Source organism: Culex pipiens, unplaced genomic scaffold (genome assembly GCF_016801865.2).
Source record: "Culex pipiens pallens isolate TS unplaced genomic scaffold, TS_CPP_V2 Cpp_Un0070, whole genome shotgun sequence".
NCBI classification, from domain to species: domain Eukaryota; kingdom Metazoa; phylum Arthropoda; class Insecta; order Diptera; family Culicidae; genus Culex; species Culex pipiens.
The window spans coordinates 15,700-31,970 of NW_026292887.1; the positions used below are offsets into that span (position 1 = coordinate 15,700).

The following is a 16,271-nucleotide window of genomic DNA, read 5'->3' on the forward strand; positions in this document are numbered from 1 at the left end:
TTTTAGTGAATTTTACTAAATTTAACAAAATTAACTAAGTTTAACAAAATATATCTAAATTGAATTATATATATAACACAATTTTACTCAATTTAACTTAGTTTAACTAATTTTTAGTTGATATAACTTAATTTAGCCAAAGTTAACTGAATTGAAATAAATGAAGCGAAATTTTATGAAACTAAATTAAATTTTACTTAATTACCTAAATTTTACTTATTTTAAATATATCTTAATTTACTTTAATTGAACTTAATTCACTTTATTTAACTATACTTAGCAAACCCAATTCAACTTTATTTAATTTAATGTAGTGAAATTTAACTTAATTTATCTAAATTTAAAGTCAACTGATTCTAACTAAATGTAACTGAATCAAACTAAATTTAACTGAATTAAGCTAAATTTAAAAAATAAACGAAATGTTACTGATATTTACTATGTTTAACTAAATTTTACTAGGTTTAACTTAGTTTAACTAAATTGTGTTGAATTTAACTTATTGTAACTAAATTTAACTTAATTTTGTTTTATTTAACTAAATTTTACTGAATTCAACTTTATTGAACTAAATTTAACAACATGTAACTTAATATAATTTAATTTTATTTAATTTAGCCAAATTTTATTTAATTTATCTAAATTTTACTAAATTTATCAAAGTTTAACTGAATTCAACTTATTTTAACTGGTCTTAACAAACTCTATTTAATTAAATTTACCAAAATTTACTTAACTGAACTATTGACCTAAATTTTACAAAATTTTACTAAATTTTACTAAATTTTACTAAATTTTACTACATTTTACTAAATTTAACTGAATTTTATGAAATTATACTGAATTTTGCTAAATTTTACTGAATTTAACTAAATTTAACTAAAATTAACTAAATTTGACTTAATTTAACTAAGTTTATTTATATTTAAATAAATTTAACTAAATTCAACTATGTTTAATTATATTGAACTAAATTTTACAAAATTTAACCTTATCTAACTATATTTAGACGAATTTAACAAATTTATCTATATTTGTCTTTGTTTAACTGAATTCAACTAAAATTAGTTTACTATAACTGAACTTATCTAAAATTATCAAAATTTAACCAAAATTAACAAAACTTAGCTAAAATTAACTGAATTTAACTAAATTGATCTGAATTAAATTAAATTTAACTGAATTAAACTAAATTTAACTACATTTTACTAATTTTAAACGAAACTTAACTAAATTTTAATAAATTTAATTATTTTTTTCTAAATTTTACTTAATTTAACTTATTTCAACTAAATTTTTCTTAAATTAACTAAATTAATCTGAATTTATTTAACTTTATTTAACTGTATTTAACTTCCTTTAACTTTATTTAGCTCTATTTAACTTAATTAAACTTGATTTAACTTTATGTAGCTTGAGTTAAATTAATTCATATGAATCCAACTAAATTTATCTAAATTTAACTAAATTATTCTTAATGTAACTAAATTTAGCTAAATTCAAATAAGTTTAACTAAATTTAATCAAATTTAACTATATTTTAATTAATTCACATCAATTTAACTCAATTCTACTTAAATAAAATAAATTTAACTAAAATATACTAGATTCTAGATTTCTACTGTATTTGACTACATTAAACTAACTTCCTAACTTCAACTAAATTTTAATAATTACTACTAATTTAAAGTTATTGAATCTATTTTGGTAAGTTTAGTAAAATAATTTTATCAAATTCAGTTATTTAAAACAATAGGACCAGTTTAAATTTATTTAAACATATTAATTCAACTTTTATTTATATAAGCTAGTTTTAAATAGGTTTAGTGGCTTTTATTGTAATTTCAAGAACTCTTTGAATAAATATTTTAATCTGTTTTGTTTTTTTGTCACCCTATTTGTATTGATCACCCTAACCGCTCTAAACTGAATCCGGAAATACTAAAGAAGAAGAAGCACCCCCAAAATGCGCCCCGTTCCGCCATCGTTTTTTTGCCCGTTATCGTGGTCAAAATGTGCCCAGAAGCGTGCCACAGACGGGCGTAACAGCTCGGCCAAAATGCGTAACGCCCGCCTAAATGTTGCATTCTGGCACGAAAAAGGCCACAACGAGGGGAAAAAGCGTGCTGAAAATCGGGCCCGCTTTCAGGCAAAACGTCCCCGCTTTTTGGCCGTTTTCCGCCCATTTTTCTATGTGGGTTGTTGCTCGATTGGAACCCCGATTTGACAGTTCGATTGGAACCCTGAGAGTGACATTTCGCCTCTCCATATACACAGAAAAAAAATGTAAATTTACCCAACACTGAAACCATAGGGCTTTTGTTAATTTGATTCGGTTAATCGCGGTGGATTTTCTTGAAATAATTCGAACTGTCAAAAATCCACCAAAGGATCTACCGGTGGATACTTTTCTACCACAGTTTTTTGTGTGATCAATGTGGTAGATGTTTTGGTGGATTTTTGACAGTTCGAATTATTTCAAGAAAATCCACCGCGGTTAACCAAATCAAATTAACAAAAGCCCTCATGTTTTGAACGTAAACATGCTCAATGTAAATTTGAAATTCAATTTAAAACGGTGTTTAGCATTTAATCAACCTTCATGTAAAATCAGATTCAATGTAAACTATGAATCGCATGTAAATACAACTTTTTGTTTTGGCAAATCAAGAATTTTAAAATATAAAGAGCATGTAAATGAACTTCTGATGTAAAATTTTCAAAATTAAATTTTATGCTTGCATTACGAATGACAGCTCAAGCACAAGATGAAAACAAATCAGTTTAATGTTTGGTGCGCAGTGAGGTGTTATTGTTTTCACTTCAAATGCTGGATTTTAACAGAAAAAAACAATAATTCAGGTTTGTTGCAACAATGTTTACTAAAGTAAACAAACAATAATTGGAGTAAAACTTTTTTTCCTGGCTCTCCAGGGTTCGCAAGGGCTGCATCTATTGTTGTTTATTTTTTTCGTCGTCGGAACGATCTGCACCAAATCAATCGTTCTGGAAGATGCACCAAGGAAGAACTAGACTTGTTATGCTGGTCCCGGGCTCTAGCGGCCTGTAAGACCCGGATCTATACCTGTAGCAAGTTTTAAAGCTGAAGTTAACCAAGTTTTCGGCATTACATTCGAGCACCCAGCACTGCCGTACATTTGAAAGGTTTCAAGTGGTAGCATCCTCCTGGCAGCGGGTTCATAGGCCGGATCTTTAACGGCGGTCATGCCGCTGGAGCTTCCGGCATTTTTTAGATACTTCAGCACGATGTCAAAGGTTGATCAGCGGCCCGGTAAACTGTCTTTGTTTTGATTAGAGAACCGGTGTACAGAGCTTGGAGGCCAAGATGAGCTAAGGTGTTCTTTCGTACTGTTGAATGGCCGGATACGAGTTTGCTCCAACAATCTTTCGCCAGATGCCCGCAGTGGGAATGTCCACGACCGACAACAGATTCCTTCCCGGTAAGGTAGCGCTCGAGACGATCGTTGGTTTTTGAGCACTTCTTCTCAATGTTTATTATTATTTTTATGCTATTTTTGGAGAGAATCGGTATAAATTTTCAATAAGGCGAAACGTTGGATATGAGCAAGCAGCCTATCCCACTCACACTCAATGTGAACTGTCACTAGAGCAAAAGGGAAAGACTGTTTGTTTACATTCAAGGTTTCCACCTATTGAAAAGTTACTACGGAAAATATCAAAAGTGTCGGAGTTTACTTACACGGTTATGTCAAAACCAAAAGTTTGTATAAATACTTTCTCCAACCAAATCCGTTTCATAGACAAATAGAATCAGAATTTGGTAAGAATTTTCAAATTAATCGAAAATATTTTTGAACATTGCATATTTTCCAAGATATTTTCCACGATTCTTTCCTTTTGTTAAGCAAAACTACTTGAAAGGACGTGCAAACTATCCCTTTATTCTTCTTCTGTCCACATATACATTATTTTTTAACGAGGTCTTTTTTTTAAATGACCTCGCCAAAAAATAATGTATATGTGGACAGAAAAAGAATAAAGAGATTTTGCACGTCCTTTCAAGTAGTTTTGCTTAATTTGCTTAATATTTTAGCATCCTTATTTCAAACAGCTATCCATTTTATTACATGCATTGAGTATTCTTAAAAATAAAAAATAAAATGAAATTAAATTGTATCGCCATCACGCAGGAGATTGGGTCATGCACATTTCTGAATTTTTGTATGACTCAACCTCCCTCCCCCCCCCCCCTCCCTTCCCACAGACTCAATTGGAAAGATTTTTAAACTTTGAAAAATATTTGTAACAGCCTAATTGAAACATACTTGAAGCTATCAAATCTGTACTTCCTTTTTTCTTTGGCAAAATATAACAAATTAACTATCCCCAATTTAGGGTAAAAACCTAATTAGACATTGGTTAGACATCACTTTTTTAATTCTACGCCCATTTGGAAAGTTGTGCACATCACTCAACTCCGACGACTCCGACAGCACCAAGCCAGTCTATTGCTGTTCAATGTCATTGGGGTCAAAGATGACATTTAAATCAAAACAACACTCTCGTCGTGAGCCTGCTGCTGGTCAAAATGAAATTCCGACCCGGAGTTTAGTCGATACGCGCCGGAACCGGCTGCGGCTTTTTGTTTCCTGTTGCGGATTGTGTTCTGGCTTACTAATGCCAAAAGCGTCACCGCTGATCAGATCGTCATCGGGTGTTCACAGTGACCAACTTATCTCTGATCAAGCTGTAAAATGATGGATGAGTGTTGTTACTTCTACTTTTGCTTCATTCTTGGACGTTTTAAGGTAAGAAATTATGTTATTTTTATGAATATTTTATAGAAAGTGAGATGCATTACCATCCGACCAGATTTTGTCGCTGCTGCAAGGCTCTACAAAAAAATACCCCAGCGCAGCTGGTCCGAGAGCGGAGATGATGTGAACGATCTGTGGCAAGGTACGCTGCCGAGAAGGGGAATAATATAAACTTCCGGAACAAACAAAAGGATTAATACCGCTGCACAAGCTGCCCAAGGGGATCGCACTCAGTTAGGTTCATTGCTGGTAAGTTGTGGTTGATCCTTTCCATTTGTTAGTCTACATTTAGTTTTTTTTTATGCAGGTTGCCCACTGAATTTTTCATCACGAATCAGGAAGGTAAACAAATCTACATCTGACCGTAGATGTCGTCAAAATCTTGCTACAATACGATAGTTTTCGCCACGACCAGTGGCAACGCTGGATCGCTGGGCATGCCAACATGCGTTAGTGACTACGCGCTCTCCGACGAAGGAACTCGCGACGCTGCCTAGTGCTTCCGGTTCCAGTTTCTTAGGTGGGATGGTTTTTGACGACATTAGATTGAAGTGCTGAATTAATATTTTGGCTTGTTGCAGCTCCCGGTTTGCGGTGGCCTTAGACCAGCGCCAAGACCTTTCGACTAGTCTATATTTAAGCATTTGGTCGGGAAGCTGTGCCGGTAGCAGATCATCTTGGCCACGGAAATGGGCACGGAGATCTGAAGTAGGTGGGCGTATCGGCAAACATCATCCGGGCCAACATACCAAAGGAAATAAGGACGTTATAGGATCTGCACTTACGCATTTGTAAGTATTACAAGTTTTCCAGATTTATAAATTCCGCAAAGGTAAAATCACAATTTGCCTGTTCATAGTGTAACTAAATATTTATTACTCCGTTGAGTTTTAAGTCTGATGCAATTTTTCAAGCTTTTAGCCTACTGTAGTTTGGAATGATTTACTTTTGTCTATTCTGGCCAATAATAAGTATAGTTTGATCAAAATCAACTTTTTTCAAACTTTTTTGGTAAAGTCCAATCAACAAATGTAAACATTGAGTTTATCCCCCTCACATTGCCCTCACACCTTCTCGGATTAAGCGGGATACACACAATGTTCTCATTTGTTTATTGGCCCTTATTAAAAAATGTCCTGAAGTGCTTAAATTGGATAGAAATTGTAACAAAAGTACGTCATTTCGAGCAATGTTGAGTAGCGTGGCTCACGGATATATGAAAAAGACACAAGTGTTCAATTTCGAACGCCTCAACCGGAATTGTATAGCAATATGGCCCCAAAACATAGCCTGAAATTTTGAGCGCATTTGGTTAAGGTTTAGAACTTCCACCATTGACCTGAAGTTATACAGAAATTTCAATAAATTTAATTTATTTATTTTCAACTTTTTAACACTTCTTCGAGTATATTTTCCTATGCCCTATGAATTTTTCTCAAAGTAGTGGTTTCTTATAGGTTTCGATCCGGGGAACAACTTTGTAGAACATCACAAAGCGCTAGGAATTAATCCCGGAAAGATACAGGCAAGTTTTTAGAGCACGTTAAAAAAAAATTCCTGGCTCCAAAAAATATCCTGTATCTTTTCAGGATCAATTCCTAGCGCTTTGCGATGTTCTACAAAGTTGTTCCCCGGATCAAAACCTATAAGAAACTTGAGAATAAGAAAATTTGATTGGGTTTTGGGAAACTTTATCTAAGAAGAGGTTAAAAGTGAAAATTTCCCATAGTAAATCTTTAAAAGTTCCATACTAACTTCAGGTCAATGGTGGAAGTACTAAACCTTAACCAAATGCGCTCAAAGTTTCAGGCTATGTTCTGGGGCCATATTGCTACAAAAATCCGGTCGAGGCGTTTGGAATTGAACACTTTTGTCTTTTTCATATATCCGTGAGCCACGCTAATGTTGAGCTATGGAAGCATTTCAAATTTACATCAGATTCAAAATTCAACGGAGTAAAAAAAATTATGGTTTGGGTAAAATTACGTCGATTTCATCGGAAAATTACATTTTCTGAATCAATGTTTGTTCGGCATATTTACGTCGGAAGTCATTTAAATTTACAATGAAATTGATGTAAATTAGCATCATTAATGACGTGCACTTTTGGTACATCATAAATGATGTAAATTTACCGGATTATTTTTTTCTGTGTAGGCTCTCTAGGCGGTACTGGAGGAATCTGCCGTCTTCGATGCTCACCTCAGTAAATTCCCAATTTGAGTCCCGCAATCAAGCTCGCAAAGTACTAGCAATTGTAGATGTCAAACAAGCTATGCTAAACCATCTCCACATTGGCCGTGCGGGATCAGGCTCGAAAACTTCCACTCATCAGCGGCAACATCTCCTGGCATCGAATCTTCGACATCTCAATTTCAAACAAAAAATCGGCTCCTTCCAGTGGTTCAGCTTCATCGGTAAAGTAGTTGCGTACAAAACGAAAATAGATCGGAAGAGGGAGAGATGAAAGAGAGGGAGAGAGCAAATTTTTTCAAAATCAAATTATTCGCTCTACAGCATTGCCTTGGCGGTCTCGATTGCGAGATTCCTACTCGAAACTAGGTGTTCGAAGGCTTGATTGTTGAGTCAATTGCAAACCTCTTTTTACACCTCAGCTTCCATCCACCCCGGGATTCGAACTGACGACCTTTGGATTGTTAGTCCAACTGCCTACCAGCGACTCCACCGAGACAGGACCCAGGGAGACGACTCCTACACCTGGACTGAGCTAACGACCTAACCTTTTTAGGTTAGTCCGGGGCCAACATTTACTTCCCGTCCGACGGAAGGCGTGATCAGACAAATCTCGTCTCGAAAAATGCCACCGGGACCGTCTGGGATCGAACCCAGGCCGACTGGGTGAGAGGCAACCACGCTTACCCCTACACCACGGTCCCGGCTTATTTTTTGCTTTTCCCAATTTTTTGACGTTTTGTGCAGGGTTGGATCAACAACAGAAGAGGCCAGCTGGAAATCAAAAATATAAAGTCCAAAACAGGTTGCATATCAGCTGTAAAAGCGCATTTAGTGCAGATGTCAAAACAACTCAGCTGTAACCCACAGCTGGTAAAGCGCTTGTAGTGCTGCAATCTGACTTGTTTTAGTGCTGATTGGTTACTTGGGTAGTACTAGCCTTATCACTTAAATTGCTGTTTTAATTTTATATCCGAAGAAAACGTGATTTTTAAAAGGGGTGTCCAAATTATCCCCACTGTCCATATAGCATAGCATAGCATTGGTGTCTACCTGTAGCTGCTACTTTGTTATTGACCAGGACCCCCAATCATTGCTCCGTGGACCACAGATGAAAAGTAGGAACCAATCATCACCCCTTCGCAATTTTCAAAGGTCCCTATCGTGCTGATCAATACCGACGCCGGCCACGACCAGTGGTAAGCAGAGACGCATCGAGCTCTACAGGCTCAATAAAAACTCCTTACCTGCTCTGTATGGTAGAACAGAGCTAAGCTCTGTATGCAGCGAACAGAACCAGCTCTGTATGGGGAAAAATAATATTGAATTGCATATATCTCAAAAACGATAAGTTTTAGAAAGTTTACTTGTTCTAGAAAGTTGCTGGTACCAAAAGGTTCTATGCAAGGGGTAGGACAGTGAGTGATTTTGAGACATTTTGAATAACATTGAGTCAAATTGAGCCACTCTCGTTACTCAGAATTTCTCAATCTTCACAAAGGACGTAACGAATTTTGACACTGACATTTCGAATCTGACAGTGGCAGTTCGCACACCATAAAAACAATTTCGTGCGGATTTTTTTCCGCGCCACAATTAAATCGACGGAACAAGTTACCTGGTTCTAGTAGGCAATTCCGTTCCACGATGGATGACGTGGTAGGTTCCACCGGGAGAAGAACAGGACACGATTTCTTTTCAGATGGTTGGCCGGAACTGCCTTGCTGGAACCGACACGAAAGAGCTAGGTATCGGCTACTGGTGGTCCGGAATCGGAAACTGTCACCGCAGGAAGCTCTCACAGTTTCGTAGTCGAAGGTAACGGCTCCGTTGCCAGATTTATTTGCCAAACTTGACATTAAAATAGCTAAGCTCTCTTTTACTCTGTAGGAGAATGAAATTACCGATAAAAGCCATCGGGAAGAGTGACGGTTTTAGCAGGTAATTATGATCAAGATCGGCAAGGAAACGGATAAGGAGAAGGCTAACCATAATTCGCAACCCGAGCTCGACGCGGAAAAAGCGGGCCAACGCCACCGACCGTACTCAAAACAAGTTGGACCAATTTGACCTGGAGCTCTGGCGAATATGTTCATTGAGGCGGAAGAAAACAAAATGGTTAGAACAGCGCGAAGGTCAACGATGGTCATTGAGAAACAGAGACAAGCATCAACGTCTTACAATGTAAATCACTCACTTTAAAATAAAACTAAGTATAATTTAATAAGAATCATTAATCTTTTAATGCATATCCCAATTAAAAGCACCTTCTCTCGGGGCAATAATTTCCAGGTTCCGGAACACTACCATAGCAACAAGCTTATTGACCCATGGTTCATCCGATATGTAATATTCCTTGTAATATTCAGTCTTCAATCGTACCGGTGACCAGCGTCGCGTTTCCTTGGCACAGCACCACAAGTGACCAGCCATTGCCGGACGCCAAAGGTGATCTCATCTCGATCGGGATGATTCGCCTTTTCGGGAAGTTCTTTTGATCGATCATTTTGGCCAGACGTTGTGGGTATTGACGGCGTGTTACGACGGTTGGCGATTCGTTCGATAAACAGCTTTGAGTTTGGCCAAGTTACAGAAGCCGTCCAAGACAGGTTCCAACCTTGAACTTAAAATTTGGGCCGCTCTCCTTTGTTCCACCGGAAAGTTGCTATTTCCAAAGCGCCTAGGAGAACTATCAGTAGCCGCAATGGGTGTAGCCCCCGGTAGGCCACAATTTACTGCCAACTGGTCACCAGCAATGTCGGAGCCAAAGTCGGAGCGGTTGAGTTTGCGGGAGCCAGCTTGCCACCATGTTGAGAAACGCCTCGTGGCCGCATTTGACGATCTCGAGCCGCACCATTCCTTGGAACTGCATCATCGTCGCCGGGTTATCACTCCGGAATGGTTTCGTCCACTGCGGAATCAACTCAAAATAGCGGAACTTGCGCAGCATCTCGGCAGATTTCGAGCTGAAAAATATGTCCTAACCAAACATTTTTGTTAACACGCACATCTGTCAAAATGTACATTCAATCATTCCGTAACCTGGTTTAAAATCGTTCAGGAGAAAAATTGAGTAACTTTGAGTAACATTGAGTCAATTTGAGAATTTGAGTCACTCAGTTACTCACTGTCCTACCCCTTGGTTCTATGTTATTGTCTTAGACGTCATTACAATTTGATTGATTTTAGTTGTGCAAAACAAGAAAAAACTATTTATTTCCTAAGATACAAGATATAGAATATTTTTGTTTTCGACAAAGTTGCTCAACTACCAAAAATGAACAACTCTCTCGAAGGAACCAAAGCCGAGGGGGATGACACTCCCGAGATGAGCTTGCGATTCAACTGCGATGACCTTCGATGAACGCGATCTGCCACGATTGCCAAGAATGACCGCGATCTGGCACGATTTCATCGCGATGTGAGCGCGATGTAGAAAAATCGCGCGATGTGAGCTTTACACTGCTCGAATCAGTTTGACAGCAACCAAATGACAGGTCTTGCTGAAATTAGATTCGAGCAGTGGAAGAGAAAATCAAAACAAAATACAAAACACGTGGAAAAAGTGGCTGTTGGAGGATAAATTTTCTACCGGATTATAAAAACCTGGTCCGTCCAAAGTTTCTCGTTCATCAAGAACGAGACCGGAAGCCCGCCATAAGGGAGAAGGACGGCGGCTGCGAGAATTTTCGCCGAAGAGAATTCCAAGCCGGAATAACCCTGTGAAAGGCGAGGAAATCGCCGCTGTCAATTCGCCAGCTTCTGTCGATGGTTTTGCATTTACGCCGGCGGCCACGACCGCAACCAGTACGGCCACGAGCAGTGCCACGAGGTGCCAGAGCAGAAGGTTTCCGATGGAAGTAGCAGCCAGGCCAGAAGCAGCTCGAGCTCGAGTGGTAAAGGTGGAGGCAACACCACGACAACGAACAGTAGCAACAACAGAAGTGGTCCGGCTATACCGCTTGGAGCAGCTTGGAGACAACCGAAACTGCCGCCACGACGACCGCCGCCGAAGAAGACCAAGCCGGAATGACCCCTGTGCATGGCGAGGAAGTCGCCGCTGTCGATTCGCCAGCCGAACGACATCCCATGTCGACGCCCCAGATGAGGTTCCTGTGCCGGAAGTCGTCGCGGAAATCGCAGTCTTCGAGCCCAAATCCAACCCGATCCCCTGCCTTCCATGCCTCCTTCCCCCAGGTTATGGTGTTCGCAGAAGCATCCATGTCCCAGACCAGTACCAAATCCAAGCCTAAGGTGGCGACAGCGACCAACACAATATGGTTCCTACGTCGTCACATCAGTGTCGGCGAACGTCATCCAGACTACGAACCACCTAATCAGTTAGCTGGACGCACAATCGCTCGAGCCGGCCGGTAGTATCGGTGGTTTTGCATCCACGCCGGCGGCCACGAGCAGTGCCCCACGAGGTACCAGAGCAGAAGGTTTCCGATGGAACTAGCAGTGTTATCTCGGAAAGAAGCAGCCCGGCCAGAAGCAGCACGAGCTCGAGTGGCGGAGGTGGAGGCAACACAACCAGTATCAACAACAGAAGTGGTTCGACTGTACCGCTTGGAGCAGCTGTAACGGTGGCCACGGCTAGTGGAAATAGCAGCAGCATCAATTCCGAGCACGAGAACCTGCCCAACCACCTGGCCCTGAAGATGCTTTGCAACCAAAATGGCCTGCAGAGGATCGCGCAACAGTTCATGATGAACCCTCTCAGGTCCCCACCGCTCAGTCATTGCCACCGCCCAGTGGTAAAGGACTGCCCAACATTGAGGACTCACACGTGCTCTGTCGCTGCGAGCCCGGCGCCACTTGACTGTCGTAATTAACATTCTCGCTCTTCTTGTTTGCACACTTTTCAGACGCCGAAATGGTCGATCTGTTGCGAATCTTCTGCGAGGTCATGCACGAATTCTGGTCGGACCTACTGCCCACACCCACGCGAGTTTGTCCAGTTTGCACCAGCACGTGTCCAATATCATTCAGCACAAGGCTGGAGCGCACGACATGAAGAACGAGTCGGAGAACGAAACCATGTCGAAGTGCATCGGCGAAATCTACCCTATCTGAACTAGTCGCTCGGGACGCTCAACCCGGGGGACGTTTTGGTGGTGGCGCCGGACGACATCCCGATTGCCCTGCAGGTAAGCAAGTTAACAGAGTAATTATCTTGCTAAATCTAAAAACGACTCTTTAAAAATCATCAGGAAATAGCGGGTAATCTCAGCTGTATGCGTACGCGTACGTAAACCTAATCGGCATGAACTCGTTCTGCAAGACACGATGGTCCGGCAACCAGAACCAGCTGGTGACGTCAGGGAAGTCGTCGCCAATCGAAAACGACCTGGCCGACGCCGAAGAGTGTGATTTTCGGCAGGCAGCGGCCGCGGCTGGCCATCTGATACATTTGACCCGAACTATCAGATCTCGGACAAGCTTCAGCTGCGGAGTCGCTCGAGAGGATGGTTCGTCGGAGGTGGCGGACGGCTCGCGGGAAACCATCTACGAGAGGTTTGAGTGAATCGCCGAGGTACAAGTACAAGTACAAGTGATCGGCCAAGAATTGCCGTTGCCGACCCAGTGGAATCGGTTTGATACCACAGGAAAGGTTTGACCACCCAGGAAGACACCAGTTTGGAGCAGCAGCCGCGCATTCAGTAGAAACTTGAGGTATCAGGTTGTTCAGGTTCAGGCTCACGCAGCGCGGCAACACCGTCTACACGGAGGCAGTCTTCCAGAGCTTCTCCTGCGACCTTCTCCACTACCTCAAAGCATTCCCCGAAAGGTGCCGCGAAATCTGGGTCAAATTTGGCACTCAACTCATTTCCCAAGGCTTACTTACCAAAGAGGACAAACGACTGTTTATGAAAAATCATTGCAAACAGAAGAAGCTCCTCCAGTCGTAGAAGATGGACTTAACTGGGACCGAACGCGTTCACCATCGACCGGATGTCGACAAGATGGCCGTCTTGTATGCCATTCTGAACGAGATGGTAGGTCTTACCTGTAACATCCTGGCGCAAATCTATACCATGACTTCAACCTGATTTATTTCATCTTCAGATCACTTCCGACGAGGGAATCATCATGAATAGCAACGCCCGAATACTGTGCACCGTCGGGATGGAATAAATCTGTGCGATTCCTTTTAAATTCGTGTATTTATTAAGTCAACTTGTTATTATTATTTATTTTCAATAAATATTGCGGTCCGTGATCCCGTGCTATCACGAGGACGCCACTCTGGAGGGCCAGGTCGGCTTTAGTCGTCTCTGATGGCCCGCTTCGCTCTTCGCTGCCGGGGGCTCTGCTTGTGGGACATTTTGTCACCGTTTAAAGGAGTTTTGGATTTTGTTGAGCGTCTCCGCGGCAATCCACTACGAAGTCGACGTCCATGGGGTTGGTGGTTCCGGTTTCTTGGGCATCGTCGGCGATTGCTTGCGCTTGTCGTTGTTTTTCAATATCCCTCACTCCTCCTTCTCCTCCAGACTGACCACGGAAATCTGCAGCGCAACCCTCACGCGTCCTGTTTCCCACGTTGAAGCCCGTCTGGTGGCAAAAGTTCGCTCCCTCGGTGCCAGAGACCTCCTCCAGCTTATTGTCTCGCTTGCCACGCTACTTGCGGCACACAAAGCTGGCCATTTTCAGCGGGACGCAGATCACGCGCCAATCGTTCGGCCTTTTGAAGTAGATGACGTACTTGGGCAGCCCGCCGATTCCGTGCTCGCCCTCCAGCTCGTACAGGTGCTCCTTACTGGGGCAAAAGTGCACCTCGACTCGATTCTGGACGGCCTTTTCCACGATGGCCCGTGCCGGCCACCAACGGTTCGCGTAGTAAAGCACCTTGTTGATGAACTCCGCGGCGACGTAAGCTTTGGCCTTTTCAAAGCGCTTGGCCACGTCTTCGACGTCGTCCGCCGTCGCATTCCAAGCCGGATTGAAGTGCCTCACGCGGGTACTCGTGTACTTGGGCACACCCTAAAACATCGGAACGCCGTTATCAATTCCATCCAACTCAGCGATCAACGTGTCGTACAACTTGCGATAAACCCCACGAACCAACTCCTCCTCCGGATTCGCAATCGAGTTCCACTCCAAAATCTTCCGAATCACTTCCTCCCCAAAGCAGGTATCAACCCAGTTGAACTCAACCGAATCTCCCGCTTTACCTTAACCTCCGGCCTCAGCGAGTTCAGCGTCTCCTGAAAACTCGCCTGGTGATGATCGTACCGGTTCTTTGCCGGGTCAAACACCGCCTTACGAACCAAGGAACCGCTGGCCGAGGAAGAGCAGCTGCACGACGACTGCGGCCAGGAACACGTGCAGGAAGAACGTTTCGCCGTCCAGGCCTTCGTCGACCTTGATGATCGAGACGGTATCCGCTGGCGTCGCGGTAGTTCAACGCAATGTTAAGCCCGAACGGACGTCCGGCGAATGATTCTGACGGAAACGAGTACGAAATGTCGCCTCGTGGCCAAGCTTGATTTCGCGGTTGTTCGCGATGGCCCAGAAGTTTTGGAGTAAGTAGTTGAAGTCCATCGGATAGCGAAACAATGCCTGGACGGTTTCCATGATGAAATCATTGCTTCCTTTGTTGTCGAATCCGACCAGGAACTCAAATGGGTAGCCGGCCGGAAGCTCGAACTGCGAACCAGATTCAACCGAGTGCAGCGGACTGGTAAACAACAGGAACGTATCAGCGTCGCGAGAGTTCGTCGTTTCCGGCTAATCGTCCGTTTCCTCAGCCTGGCCCGTCACCGACGCGTCCTCTCCTTCAACCTCCACGTTCAACTCATCCTCCGCGGCGGAGTGGGCCATCAACCGGGAACCACCGTCCACGGTGAGCAGAACCAGCAGGGCAAAAATCAACAGACTCTTCATTTTCACTCGAATCCGAATCCACATTCGTTGTTTATTTTTATTTTTGACTGCTCGAATACATCAAAATAAACATTTTACAGTGCGGCTAGTTTCACAGAAAACTGCAAGAAAGAATATTTCATGGCAACCCTGACTGCTTGAACAAAAATTTTCATTCGAGCACGATCTGACCACGATGAGCACGATGGGCGCGATCTGGCGCGATTTGCCGCGATGAGCAAAAAACAACCACGATGAAGGGGCGATGAGCGAATAAGGTGGAATTTGATGCGATTTGGTGCGATTTTAACCAAATCGCGAAGTGTCATCCCCCTCGACCAAAGCTCTATCTTCAATAGATACCGAAATAAAAAATAAACACTATTTTTATAATAAACACTGCTTGCGACAAACACAAAGCGACCGCGTCGTAGGCACAGGTAATATGAGGCATGTTTGGTAGAGATCGTCTGAAGTGAAAACTAGTATAGCAAAGTGTTCATAGAGAGTTTTTATGTTAAATGCTCTCGTCTGGATGGCTGAAAGAAATTTCAGATAAAATTATACAAATTTATAAAATTAAATTCTTTTTATTGTACTGGTAAGTAATTAAGATTAGAAACGATAAAATTATTTTACAGCTATTTTTATGTTTGTCTTGACAAAACAAATGTTTAACAAAATTACAAGTTTCGTACAACAAATTAAGATAAAAAAAACAATTTCAAATACGCAAGTTAAATCAATAAAAACTAAATATTCTAACAATTACTTTGATTTAAAAAAAATCAGTTTACATATGTTTAACCTTATAAAGATTTCAGGAAACTTTGCCATTTTATTTAATTTAACAGAAAAAAATAATATTTTCCTTACTTTTCAAGCAAGATAACCATTAGAAAGTTTCAAGCTTTAACTATATCTATGATATTTTTTTACATTTTTTTAAAATAAAATAAGAAATTGAAATCAAATAGCAAAAACCATTTTTTCTTTATTTCTCAAGCAAGGAAATCAGTGAAGAGTTTTTAGCTCTAAATGCTCTCTATGGAAATTTGCCATTTTATTATCTGTATTCTAAGTATTTTTTTATTTTTCAAACATAGGAAAGCAGTGAAAAGTTTGAAGCTCTAAATGCTCTCTATGCAAATTTGCCATTTTATTACCTGTATTCTTAATATTTTTTTATTTTTCAAACATAGGAAAGCAGTGAAGAGTTTGAAGCATTAAATGCTCTCTAAGGAAATTTGCCATTTTATTACCTGTATTCTAAATATTTTTTATTTTTCTTACAAAGGAAATCAGTAAAGAGTTCTTAGCTCTAAATGCTCTCTATGGAAATTTCGCTTTTTTTATTACCTGATTTTTTTAAAAATAAAAATTGCCATTGAAATAAAATAAGAAAAATCCAAG

General features: G+C 41.0%; 1 long non-coding RNA gene and 1 pseudogene across 1 annotated transcript; one reads left to right on the top strand and one right to left on the bottom strand.

Moving 5' to 3' along the window:
- Positions 1-4,238: 4,238 nt before the first annotated feature.
- On the top strand, positions 4,239-5,990 carry LOC120427656 (uncharacterized). Its single transcript, XR_005606938.2, has 4 exons — positions 4,239-4,790; positions 4,855-5,048; positions 5,107-5,319; positions 5,381-5,990. It is a non-coding gene; the product is annotated as an uncharacterized LOC120427656 (long non-coding RNA).
- A 969-nt stretch (positions 5,991-6,959) lies between these two features.
- On the bottom strand, positions 6,960-14,879 carry LOC128093776 (MYG1 protein-like; annotated as a pseudogene).
- Positions 14,880-16,271: the final 1,392 nt, after the last annotated feature.